This window comes from Trachypithecus francoisi, unplaced genomic scaffold, assembly GCF_009764315.1.
Source record: "Trachypithecus francoisi isolate TF-2019V2 unplaced genomic scaffold, Tfra_2.0 Lachesis_group5, whole genome shotgun sequence".
NCBI classification, from domain to species: domain Eukaryota; kingdom Metazoa; phylum Chordata; class Mammalia; order Primates; family Cercopithecidae; genus Trachypithecus; species Trachypithecus francoisi.
Window position 1 is genome coordinate 10,015,878 of NW_022681470.1, and position 13,259 is coordinate 10,029,136.

Genomic DNA, 13,259 nt, shown 5'->3' on the forward strand with positions numbered 1-13,259 from the left:
GCCTCCCTAGTAGCTGGGACTACAGGCGCCTGCCACCTCGCCCGGCTAGTTTTTGTATTTTTTTTTTTAGTAGAGACGGGGTTTCACCATGTTAGCCAGGATGGTCTCGATCTCCTGACCTCGTGATCCACCCGTCTCGGCCTCCCAAAGTGCTGGGATTACAGGCTTGAGCCACCGCGCCCGGCCTATCCTTCTTAAAAATTGTCTCACGCCTGTAATCCCAGCACTTTGGGAGGCCGAGGCGGGCAGATCACGAGGTCAGGAGATCGAGACCATCCTGGCTAACACGGTGAAACCCTGTCTCTACTAAAAATACAAAAATTAGCCAGGTGAGGTGGCAGCCGCCTGTAGTCCCAGCTACTCGGGAGGCTGTGGCAGGAGAATGGTGCGAACCCGGGAGGCGGAGCTTGCAGTTGCAGTGAGCCAAGATCGCCCCACTGCACTCCAGCCTGGGTGACTGAGGCTGTGTCTCAAAAAAAAAAAAAAAAAGTCTTAGCTATTTTTATCACTTCTTTCTTCTATATAAATGGTAGAAACACCATTTTCTACAGAAGAAAAAAGATAAACACTTTGTTGGTATATTGATTGGAAATGCATAGAATTTATAAATTGATTTGGAGACTATTGACATCTCCATGCCATTGTGTATTAAGACCTATTTGTATGTTTTAATAAAGTTATACAAAGTATGTTTTTATTTGTATATTTTAAATAGTATCCCATTGAAATTATATTACATTTTACATATTGTTCATGGCTTCTAGGACTTTCAAAATCTTCTTTTATGTTCTATTATTTCACAATATATTTCTAAGTGTGGATTTCTATTTGTCCCAACTTTGAAGTTTTAAAAAATACTTGTTTGTTTGCCTTTGTTTTTTATATTAACTTGAAAATTTTAAATCATTTTCTGTAAAATGTTTTCTTTCCTCTATAATCTGTTATTTCCTTCTGGTCTAATTATATAAACATCCATTTAGTGAGTCTCTAATTTAAATTCATATATTTTAAGAAAGCTGAAATATACTAAAACCTATATTTGAAAATATTAACATCTGAAATGTTTTGAGATCTTCTGTTTGTATGCTAGCTCTTGATTTTGGTGGCAAACTTCCTTAGTATGTAATACTATTTGGTCTTAACACGTTGAGCCTCCTTGTAGAATTTTGCATAAGATATATTTAAGATCTAGAATGAATACCTGTATTTTTCCAAAGAGGATTTACATTTGTTCCTGACAGCTATCTAAGACTACTGTAAACCCTGATAACATGCACTGGGCTCCAGTTCACATGAGGGCTCACAGGTGAGGCTTTCTTGCAGCGTGATACTCAGCACTAGGATAACTTGCTTTTTAATTCCCTGGAGGCGCTGGGTGGGTTGTATTTACTCCTGGTTCTAAAGAAGATGTAGCTCTCAGATTAGTAAGTGCTGCGATTTGTCTTTAGTTGTCCTTGCCTCCCGTGAGAACATAAAAACACCTACAAAATTTAGCTCACCTGACAAGTCCTCCGGGTTCTAGCCTTTAGCGAGGGTTAAGCTTGATGGCTCTTAGTGTTTTGTTTGTTTGCTGTTTTCTTTGTTTTATGCTTTCAAGAACACTTGCAAATAGTTCAATCACCATTTTTAGCTGTTTTCAGTGAGAGTTGGTGGATAACCTGATCTATCATATTACTAGGAGAGGATTTCCTGGAAGCCTATTAAATATTGAAGAACCTGTGCAGCTGAAAGAACCACAGGCCTGAAATTTTACTACCATTAAAACTGCTCTCTGAGGCCCTCCAACAATCTAGTCTGCAGCTGTTAAACCTCAAAGCTCCCAACGAGAATCTGTATATTCATAAATTTATGTTTAGAAACTTATAATCAAAACTAAAAATATGACATGTAAAGTTGCAAATGACATAGTTGTACAAAAATTTCAAAAGACAGGAAAGGGGTTACCCTAATGTTCACAGAGGTTTATTCTGAAGGCGTCATGATTTACCCTCTGTAAAGGCGTAAATTCAATTTAAAAGATTTACCTCTAAAACTGACATTTTATTTTTTCATTTTTTCAACAACTTCATAGAGGCATATATGATATACAAAAACATAGCACATATTTAACGCATACATTTTTATGTGTACATCTGGGAAATTATTACTGTAATTAAGGTAAACATTTCTTTGTGCCTCTATATAGTGTGTGCGGTAAGAACATTTAACATGAGATCTACTCTCTTAACAAATTTTTAAGTTCACAATTCAGTATACGTTTTACAGCAGATCTTTTAAAATCACATCATTTTTAATCTGAAATACAATTCCCAAAGCATCTAGAGTATCATCTCCATATCGACGGGACTGCAAATATTTATGTGCATGTTGGTAGAAATGCATGCACAATACCAATAAAAATAAATTTACTGAGTAAATGAAAAACTAAATAAAATTTCCCAGGGTATTCTTCAAACCACCTGGGCAATAAGTGATAGGTATGTCGAGCAAAAGGATGCAGGGTAAAATAAACATCTCTTGACCAAGAGTATAAACTATTTTCATGCAGCTAGAAACTTTGAAATATGTACTTCTCAGCCAGAAATATGCTGCATAGCAACTTAATAATTAGGTATGTAATATCTTGAGCTAGATTAGGAAAGAAACTGCCTTGCAAAATAGCATCTGATTAGCTATTCAAAAGCTATCCAAACTTTATTTTCTATCATCTCACTGACTGCCTGACTTCATGAAAGTGGAAATGGCTTCACTCAGGGAATGGTTCATTGTGGAATAATTACATAATGTTGGCTTAGTGCTAAGTTGCGAGAGCATGATCACACTCAAATAAGGGTTTCATAAAATGCATTAAAAACAGGTTTTTGTTTTGTTTTGTTTTTTAAATAGAGCATCTGGGGCTATTTTGGGTAGATAAAATTTAATTTCAAAAAAGGTAATGGAAAGTATTTTTTCAAGCAGAAGTGTTCAGTGTATTTAGCTACTTCAGGATGCCAAAATATTTCATCCTATTTATCAGTCTGTGTATCCTATAATATGCTGAATTCTGATTTAGCAACTCCCTTAGCAGCAATGGTTAATAACATTGAGTCACTGACTTATTCATTAGTTTATCTCTGCCATCATTTACGCTATACTAAAAGTCTAATGAAGAATGACACAATTTCTAACAAATAATACGAAATGTTGTGGTCAAGCCATCTGTTCAGATGTAAACATTTTTAAATCAGAAATTTACAAGATATTTGTACTTAATAATTACTATTTATTTTGTGGGTAGCTGTGATTGGAGAAACTATTACGGGGCACTGTCAATAATAAAAATGTTTTAAAATAGCACATGTGATAAAAATATTAGTTGATACTAATATTTATTGTGTCATAGTCTATGGATCTTAGTGCATCTTACACCATGATACTGATATTTTGGCTTCTTTTACATGTCTAAATACATAATCACCGAATATGTATACTCAGTGCTAAGCATGCTAGACAGTGATCAAAACCGGAGTCTTAGAAGTGTTAGAACTCATAATGAAACATTTTTTTATCTTCTCCAATCTAAGAAGATGAAAGGATGGGGAATAAAGCTGTAATTGCCAGACACAGGGTGCTTCACTAGGAACCATGCTGGCAGCTGAAACCTAAAAGGAAGCATGTTTCAAAGTCAAATAACATAACGGATTTAATGAGCCATTTTGGCGAGGGTAGTGGGATTTGACTCAGTTCTGTAGGCTGCCTCAGGTTACTCTCAGCCCACTCCTTCATACAGAACTTGGCAAATACTCAGTCCCATTCAAATATAAATGTTATTAAGAAAAAGACCATAGGAGAAACTACACATAAATTCAGCCAAAGAAATGGATAAAATGCTTTTGACAAATCTTCATAACTTCAAAAATTGTACTTGACAACAATCTTAAAAAAAATAAAAACTACAGAGTAGAAGGAGAGATTTAAGGCTATAGAGAAGAGATTATAAAGCAAACAAGGAGATTTTTTAAAACTTTGAATACAGTGAAAGGCAAAATAAAAACATTCCAGGGACAAAAGTCATAGTTAAAGCAACAAAATAGAAAAAAAAATTAGTTAATCTGGCATAAAGTAGAAGGCTCGAGAAAGTCGTTTTATTAGTCTGTTTTTGCAGTGCTGATAAAACATACCTGAGACTCTGTAGTTTATAAAGAAAAAGAGGTTTAATGGACTCACAGTTCCACGTGACTGGGGAGGCCTCACAATCATGGTGGAAGGTGAAAGTCATGTATTACATGGTGGCAGGCAAGAGAGAATAAGAGTCCAGTGTAAAGAGAAACCCCTTATTAAACCATCAGCTCCTGTGAGACTTACTCACTAATAGGAGAATAGTATGGGGAAAACTGCCCCCACGATTCAATGATCTCCCACTGGGTCCCGCCCACAACACATGGGAATTATGGGAGCTACAATTCAAGACGAGATTAGTATAGGGTCCCAGCTAACCCATATCAGCTATACAGACACATGGAGAATAAGGAAAATTAAAATGTAGTTTGAATAAGATATATATGACAAAGGTGATACAACACACACACGTTATTATTTACGGAGAAGAGAATAAATAGATGTGAAAAGTATTAAAATATAAGAGAGATCAACATTCACAGTTAAGGAAAAGAATCTTTATAAATTAGGCTGGCAAAAATTTTAATATCTTCTAACATCAACTGTTGTTTTAGTTTTAAATTCTTCGGTTTGGGGATGCATATGAACGTTTGTTACATAGGTGAACTCAGGTCATGCGCACTTGTTGTACAGATTATTTCATCACCCGGGTATTCAGCCCAGTACCCAATCATTATCTTTCCTGCTCCTCTCCCTCTTCTCACCCTCCACCCTCAAGTAGACCCCAGTGTCTGTTGTTTCCTTATTGGGATTCGTGAGTTCTTATCATTTAGCTCCCACTTATAAGTGAGAACATGCCATATTTGGTTTTTTTTCCTGCATTAATTTGCAAAGGAGAATAGCCTCCAGCTCCATCTATGTTCCTGCAAAAAACTTGATTTCCTTATTTTTTAAGCTGCATAGTTTTCCACAGTGTATATGCACCACATTTTCTTTATCCCGTGTCTGTCCGTCATGGGCATTTAGGTTGACTTCATGTCTTCGCTGTTGTGAATCATGCTGCAATGAACATTTGCACGCATCTGTCTTTATGGTAGAATGATTTATATTCCTCTGCGTATATACCTGGTAATGAGATTGCTGGGGTCAAATGGGAGTTCCGCTTTCAGCTCTTTGAGAAATCATCATACTGCTTTCTATAATGGTTGAATTTACACTTCCACTCACAGTAACCACAATGAGATGCCACCTTATACCAGTCAGAATGGCTATTACTAAAAAGTCAAAAAAAAAAAAAAAAACAGCAGGTGCTGTGAGTTTGCAGAGAAAAGGAAACACTAACATCAAGTGTTTGAAAATAGTTGAGACACAAATTTATAGTTTGCTAGTAGTAAAGCAGTAAAGCTAAGTTGCAAGCAATTTGACAATATGTAGTAAAAGTTGTAATATTCAGGTCCTATGTCTCAGCAACACTATTAAATATATCAAGTACTTACCTAAAGAAATTAGCAGGTCGGGCGCGGTGGCTCAAGCCTGTAATCCCAGCACTTTGGGAGGCCGAGACGGGCGGATCACGAGGTCAGGAGATCGAGACCATCCTGGCTAACACAGTGAAACCCCGTCTCTACTAAAAAAATACAAAAAACTAGCCGGGCGACGTGGCGGGCGCCTGTAGTCCCAGCTACTCAGGAGGCTGAGGCAGGAGAATGGCGTAAACCCGGGAGGCGGAGCTTGCAGTGAGCTGAGATCCGGCCACTGCACTCCAGCCTGGGCGACAGAGCGAGACTCCGTCTCAAAAAATAATAATAATAATAAAAAAAAAGAAATTAGCTCAGAGAAGCATAAAGTTACACATAAAACTATGCTTATTATAACACTGTTACAGAAACAGAATAAACAACCTAGATATCTATTCACATAAAAGTACCATGTAGTAGTTACAGGTATGGGTCCAGTGCTATATGGTTCAATATACACGGTATATATGACATTGGTCATGGATTGAGCTCAAAACACAAGTTAATGACTTTTTTAAATGGGGAAGAAGGATAGGTATAATAAGACAGCATACATATAAACATTTTAAAAGACTGATAAACCCAATCAGAAACCAATACTAAGTATGATTTGTATGGGCATTTAGACTATATGTAATAGTATAAAAATGAAGTATGAATAGGAAATATATCATAAAGACTATCTCCACATAAAGGAAGAGGGGGAATAGTTATATTTAGTGTTCAAAAGACAACAACATTATTTCTAACATTCTAACTTACTAAAGGAATATTATATTCACACAGCACATAAAGTGATTTTAAAGAGATAATTTCACTCAAAAGGACAAATGCAAATTGCAGGCAAATTGCGTGTAATAAAATAATTTGGAAATACAATATTGATGAGCACAAACTCAAAGAGCAAAGCATTTCTAAATAACAAAATGCTATCTATCCAAAAAGTGATGACACAAAATAGAAAACTCAACCATAGAGAATGCTCACTGGTGGTGGAACACAGCATCAATTTAAATAAAACTTTAAAAGCACTCAAATTATATTACAAGGCAAAGGACACATATAATAAACTCTAATAATTTTCAACTAATTATATACCAACTTAAAAAAATGGGCAAATGGGAAAAACAGGAATTAAGAGAGATGGTTTAAAGTTGTAGTTAAAACACCTGAGTTCATACTTTTAGTGATTTGCATAATTCTCTCATTAACAGTAGCAAAAAAAGTTGATGAAAGTAATCTCCTTTGAACAAATCTTTTTCTGAAATTCAGCAACTCTTTAATTTCTGCTGCAGATCCTTTTTTGTTAAAGATGGAAATAAAGGTACTCATACATTATTAACGCAGTGTTGTCATATTAGTATAGTCCTATTTTGGAAAATCTAAATATAGAGAGAGATAAATAGATACCTCCATATTTACATATTTATAAATACATTTGTCCATTCTCATACTGCTTATAAAGACATACCCGAGACTGGGTAATTTATAACGGAAACAGGTTTAATTGACTCACAGTTCAGCATGACTGGGGAAGCCTCAAGAAACTTACAATCATTGTGGAAGGGGAAGCAAACACGTCCTTCTTCATATGGTGGCAGCAAGGAGAAGAATGAGAACCGAACAAAGACGGAAGTCCCTTATGAAACTATCAAATCTCATGAGAACTTATTATCAAGAGGATCGCTCGGGGAATAGCATGAATCTCATTTCAATTACCTCCCATCGGGTCCCTCCCATGACATGTGGGAATCATGGAAACTACAATTCAAGATGAGATTTGGGTGGGGACCCAGACAAACCGTATCAATATAATAATGTCAAACAATACCTTCAAGTATTTCTGGAAGGAGAATTCTGAAGATCTGGGGAGGTTCTACTTTCTTCTTTTTTATGTATTTTAAACTTTTATTTTAGGTTCAAGGGTATATGTGCAGGTTTGTTACATAGGCAAATTGCATGTCATAGGTGTTTGATGTACAGATTTCACATTTTCATCTTTCCACCTTCCTATATTGCTTAAGTTTAGAAATATATAAAATCAATATTTTGTTGTTTGTTTGTTTTTTTGTTTGTTTTTTGAGACGGAGTCTCTCTCTGTCACCCAGGCTGGAGTGCAGGGGCGCCATCTCGGCTCACTGCAAGCTCCGCCTCCCCAGTTCATGCCATTCTCCTGCCTCAGCCTCCCGAGTCGCTGGGACTACAGGGGCCTGCCACCACATATGGCTAATTTTTTGTGTTTTTAGTAGAGATGGAGTAATACATGTTATTTTTATACTAATTATAGTCATTTTACCTTTAAAAAGAGACAACTGTACATCCATATCTCTTTCTCTGTATTTGTACATTTGTAGGTATTATACATGATATTATATATTTAGACATAATATAAATGTACATATTATATGAATTTATATATAACATATGTATGTAGAATATATATAAATTATATTACATATTTTTATAAGATATATTTAAAAGAGAGATAGATGAAATGTTTGGGTTCTGACTAATGTATGTGCAGTGCGAGTGGTAATAAAGTGCCGGATTCCAGAGACAGTTTGATATAAAACTCAAAGCATTTCCTAAGCAATTTGGTATCCTGGGAGGATGAAAAAGACAACTTTGAAGAGCTGAAATGACTGAAGAAGACCATCAGATTAGGAAGAATAATAATATTCTTAGAAGGAATAAGATTCGGAGAAAGGAAATTATTTGTAGGATTGTTAACGTTTAGACAAAGGTATCTAGGGAGCAGTTCATTTTTTTAAAAAAATGTATGTCAGAAGAAATCTGAGAGATTGGGTGGGAGTCAATGTGAATTATTTTTTGAATCCTTTAGCTATAATCCATTCAATGCACATTTAATTTTAAAGGTGCATATAAGTTATGTAGGTTTTAGACTACTTTTTGTTTTGGTAACACTTTTTATTTTGAGTCACATCTTATAAACAGAAAATCCACGGAATAAAATGATGCTTCTAATTATGTCTAACACGTAGAATTAAAATATTACATAAATATTTTATATTTTTGTTTTAGATTTTATTTAATAAATAAAACCTTATAAATAGAGTTAAAGCTTATTGTGCCTATATACATCCAGCCTCTCATTCTCTCAAATGGTATCAACATTCAGGCATTATCATGGGTATTTTCTAGCCATTTCTAAAAAAAAAAATATGATTATCACTATTTTCTTTTTGAGACAGAATTTTACTCTGTCGTCCAGGCTGGAGGGGAGTGGCAGGATCACAACTCACTGTAGCTTCAAACTCCTGGGCTCAAGTGATCTTTCCACTTCAGCCTTTCAAAGTGTTGGGATTACAGGTGTGAACCACCATGCCCAGCCTAATGTTGCTTTTCTACAGTGATGACATACATACGCATCCATGAAATTTTAGGAGTGGTGTGCCTTAATATTATTACTAATCATACAATTTGAATTGCTTGACCTTTTAAATATAATTTCTGTTGTTTCTGAGATTTATTCTTATTGATATCCCTGCCTCTATTTCATTCTTACTAATGATCAAATAGCCTCTTACATCACTATGTCATATTTTCTCCATCTCCTATTAATGGGTCTTTATATATATATATTTTTCAAATATTGCTCTTATAAATAATTCTACTTTCAACAGTCTTTTTTTTTTTGAGAAAGAGTCATGCTCCGTCGCCCAGGTTGGAGCGCAGTGGCATGATCTCGGCTCACTGCAACCTCCACCTCCTAGGTTCAAGTGATTATCCTACCTCAGTTGCCTGAGTAGCTGGGATTACAGGCATGTGTCACCACATCGGGCTAATTTTTTTGTATTTTTGGCCAGGCTGGTCTTGAATTCCTGACCTCAAGGCCTGTCTTGGCCTCCCAAAGTGCTGGGATTACAGGGGTGAGCCACCGCACCCAGCCTTACTTGCAACATTCTTAGGAGTATCTCCTTAGGTTGTTTGGAAGTAGAAATCCTGAGCCAAATGAGAGTATCATAAAATTGTGTTCACGAAGTGCTACCAACTTACCTTTCTACAGGCAAATTAGAGTAGTTCTTTTCCATGTCCTGACCAAAGCTTCCTATTGTCAGACTTTTACATACTGGCTAAACTGATAAAAGATAAATTATTTTTTATTGTTATTTTAGTTCACCTTCCAATGATTACTGGTGATCATTTGAACTTCTTTTCTAAGAAGTGCATAGTAATATTTTTGATGATTTTAGGCTTGTCTTTAATTTAGTAATATGTAAATTTTTATATCTTCTTAATATTAACATTTTATAATTTATGTGCATTGAAATATTTTCTTTTTGTGCCTTCTATTTTTCCATTTTTGTAGAAATTTTTGACAAAGATATAATCAATATTAATGTGATAGAATTTATTAATATTTATCCTGTGATTTATTCTTTTTTCATCTTAAGAGATCATTCCATATCCTGAAAACAAAGTATCTTATAATTTCTTCAAAAATTACACAATTTTTATCTTTTTACATTTGAGTCTTTAATTCACCTGAATTTTTTTGCTCATTTGCTTTCAATATCATGTACATTTATTACATCTATTTCTAGGAGCTCTATTTTTTTGTTATTATTTTGTATGGGATAATTTTTCTGCCAAATATTCTAAATGACTATCACTGCTGTGCAGAGCACTGATGAATTCTGTAATTTGACCTTGTGTGAAGTAACTTTGCAAAACTCTTTTATACTTTCTATCACTTTTTCTATTACATTGTATTTCCTGTGTTTATGTTCATGTCTTATTTAAGAACACCTTCATCTCTTACTCTCTTACACTATATTTAATTATCATATTGCATCGTTTAGTACTACCATTATAATGTTGGCACTATAATGTATAATTACAATGTTGTAAAACAATGTATCTCTGACTTTAATGCTAATTCCTGTAATGCTCTATCTATCCATATATATATATATATATATGTATATTTGTTCATAGACTTTTGATAAGAGAAATTTCAGATCAGGTAACTCCCTTTTATTTCTAATTTACTAACAGGTTTACTCCAAAGTGAGCATACAATTTAGTGCTTTTTCTGCATCTATTGAAATGGTTAGAAGTTTCTTCCATATAATCTAGTAATGTAGTAAATTATATTGATATAAATTCTGATGTAACTTTTTCACATTTGTGATTCATCTTACATAATTATAATATATATTTCATCTATATTGTGGCTTCAGTAAGCTAATATGTCATTAGGATTTTTGTATTAATGCTCAAAGTGAAATTGTTCAAATTTTCCTTATACTGTCATTTTCCAGGTTTGTTATTCATATTCTACTATATATTTAATAATTCAAACAGGCAAGATTTGCTATTTTCTTCTTTCATAAAACATTTATATCAATTGAGGACTATTTCTTGAAAGCTTGGTAAAACTCAGCTGTAAAATGACATAGGTCTGATACCTTTGATGATGAAGTGCATGAATATTTAGACTACTCACTTATTTAAACAGACAGTGATATATACAATTCTCCTATTTCATATGATTTAGAATGTCCAATGCATCCTAGTTTTCCATGTGACTTTTACAGTTTTAGTGGTGAAAGCCTGTGAACTCCCTCAGTCCCATGTAAATCAAATGATTGGTCATCCCGAGTGGAGTCAATATTGGTCATTTGCATTGTTTAGAGAAACTATCTAACCTGTAAACTTTACTGGAATAAATATGCTCCCTACACTGTCTTATAGAAACATCTTCTGTACTGTACATAGATCCCCATTTCTTTGTAGAATTTGTTCATTGCTTTTAATCATTTATACTGGGAATCGGATGTTTTTGCAGTTTCTCGATCATTCTTGACCAAAAAAATCAGCCTTTATTTTAATGACGATTTATATTAATTTTTCTTTTTTTTTTTTACTTCTGAACTTTTTATTGGTCTCCTGCTCCCCAAAGGGTACCCTGCTTCTGCTGTCTTAATGCCTCAGAACTTTGGTGTTGTTGGTCTCAGCCACCACTTTGCCATCCACTATCCAGCGGGTGGTGGTGTTTTGGATGGTTTGTATGGAGTTGCTGCTGTCCACAGCATCAGCAAGATTGAAGCCCTCACTGTCTTCCAGCAGGTGGTGGTAGATGGCGATCTCAGCCTTCAAGTTGACCTTGATGTTCAGTGGGGCCTCATACTCCTGGGCCTGGCGCTGTCTCTCCGCCTGGGTCTGTGCCAGCTCTGACTCCAGGTGCAGCAGGATCTCGTTGAGCTGCTCCATCTGCAGGGTGTAGCAGGCCTCCACCTCCCTCAGGCTGTTCTCCAAGCTGGCCCTCAGATTTCTCATGGAGTCCAGATCCATCTCCAAGGACTGGACTGTACCTCTCAGCTCTGTGAGCATCGATTTAGCAGCTCCAACTTCGGCGGACTGCGTGGTGACCACTGTGGTGCTGTCCTCAATCTGTTGAGACCAGTACTTGTCCAACACCTCTCAGTTCTTCCAAGCCAGCTCATCATATTGGGGCCTGATGTCTGCCATGATCTTGGCAAGGTCCTGAGAATTGGGGGCCTCTACCTCCATGGTCAATCCAGAGCTGGCAATCTGGGCTTGTAGGCCTTTTACTTCTTCTTCATGGTTCTTCTTCATGAAGAGCAGCTCCTCCTTGACAGCCTCAATCTCTGTCTCCAGCTGCAGCTGAGTGACACTGGTGTCATCGATGACCTTGCAGAGTCCATGGATGTTGCTCTCCACAGACTGGTGCATGGCCAGCTCTGTCTCATACTTGACTCTAAAGTCAGCAGCAGCAAGATGGGCATTGTCGATCTGCAGAACAATGCGGGCATTATCCACAGTATTTGCAAAGATCTGAGCCCTCAGTTCCTCAGTGGTCTTAAAGTAATGGCTCCAGACTCTGACCTGGGGTCCCCTCTTCTCCATGTGCTCCCGGATTTTGCTCTCCAGTGTCCGGTTCTCCGTCTCCAGGCTCCTCACTCTGTCCAGGTAGGAGGCCAGGCAGTCGATCAGGCTTTACATGGTCTCTTTATCATTCTGGATGCCTCCCATTCCTGCCAGATCCCTGGCCATCCCCATGGCCAGGCCCCCAGACCCCGTGCAGCCCCAGAAGCTGGTGGAGCGGGTCACAGAGATCTGGGAACCAGAGACCCCGGCGCCTGCACAGAGGCTGGCTGTGCTGCTGATCTGCCGGGCGCCGCCGCTGGGCGCCTGGACAGAGTTCAGGGACTGGTAGTTGCTGGAGAAGGTGGAGCAAGTGGTGAAGCTCATATTGTCTGGCGAAGAGAGCAAGAGGACAGGACTCAGGCTTTGCCGACGACCTTTCTGCCCTGCTGTTTTCATTTCATTTAATCCACTTACGCTGCACTTGTTGTGGAGATTATTTATACAGACAGATCCAACCAATTTAGCTATCACCTAGCTGGCAGGCAGACAGTAAGCATACAGAGCATATGTTATTTGTCATGTAAGTGGTATAAAGATTAGAAAAGACTTACAGAATGAGGTGGAAGCACACTTAATAATTATAAAAGATATAAAATTAAATTAAGATAAAGAAATATTATTTAACCTGATTTAACTACTTCCTTAACCTTTCCTTAATAAAAACAAAGTTTATATTTTTGCTTGGGCAACTCAGGTCAGTGTCCCAAATATGTTACCAATTAATTGCTC

The 13,259-nt window shown here is 36.6% G+C and overlaps 1 pseudogene; it reads right to left on the minus strand.

Moving 5' to 3' along the window:
• Window positions 1-11,561: 11,561 nt before the first annotated feature.
• Window positions 11,562-12,884, minus strand: LOC117075691 (annotated as a pseudogene).
• Window positions 12,885-13,259: the final 375 nt, after the last annotated feature.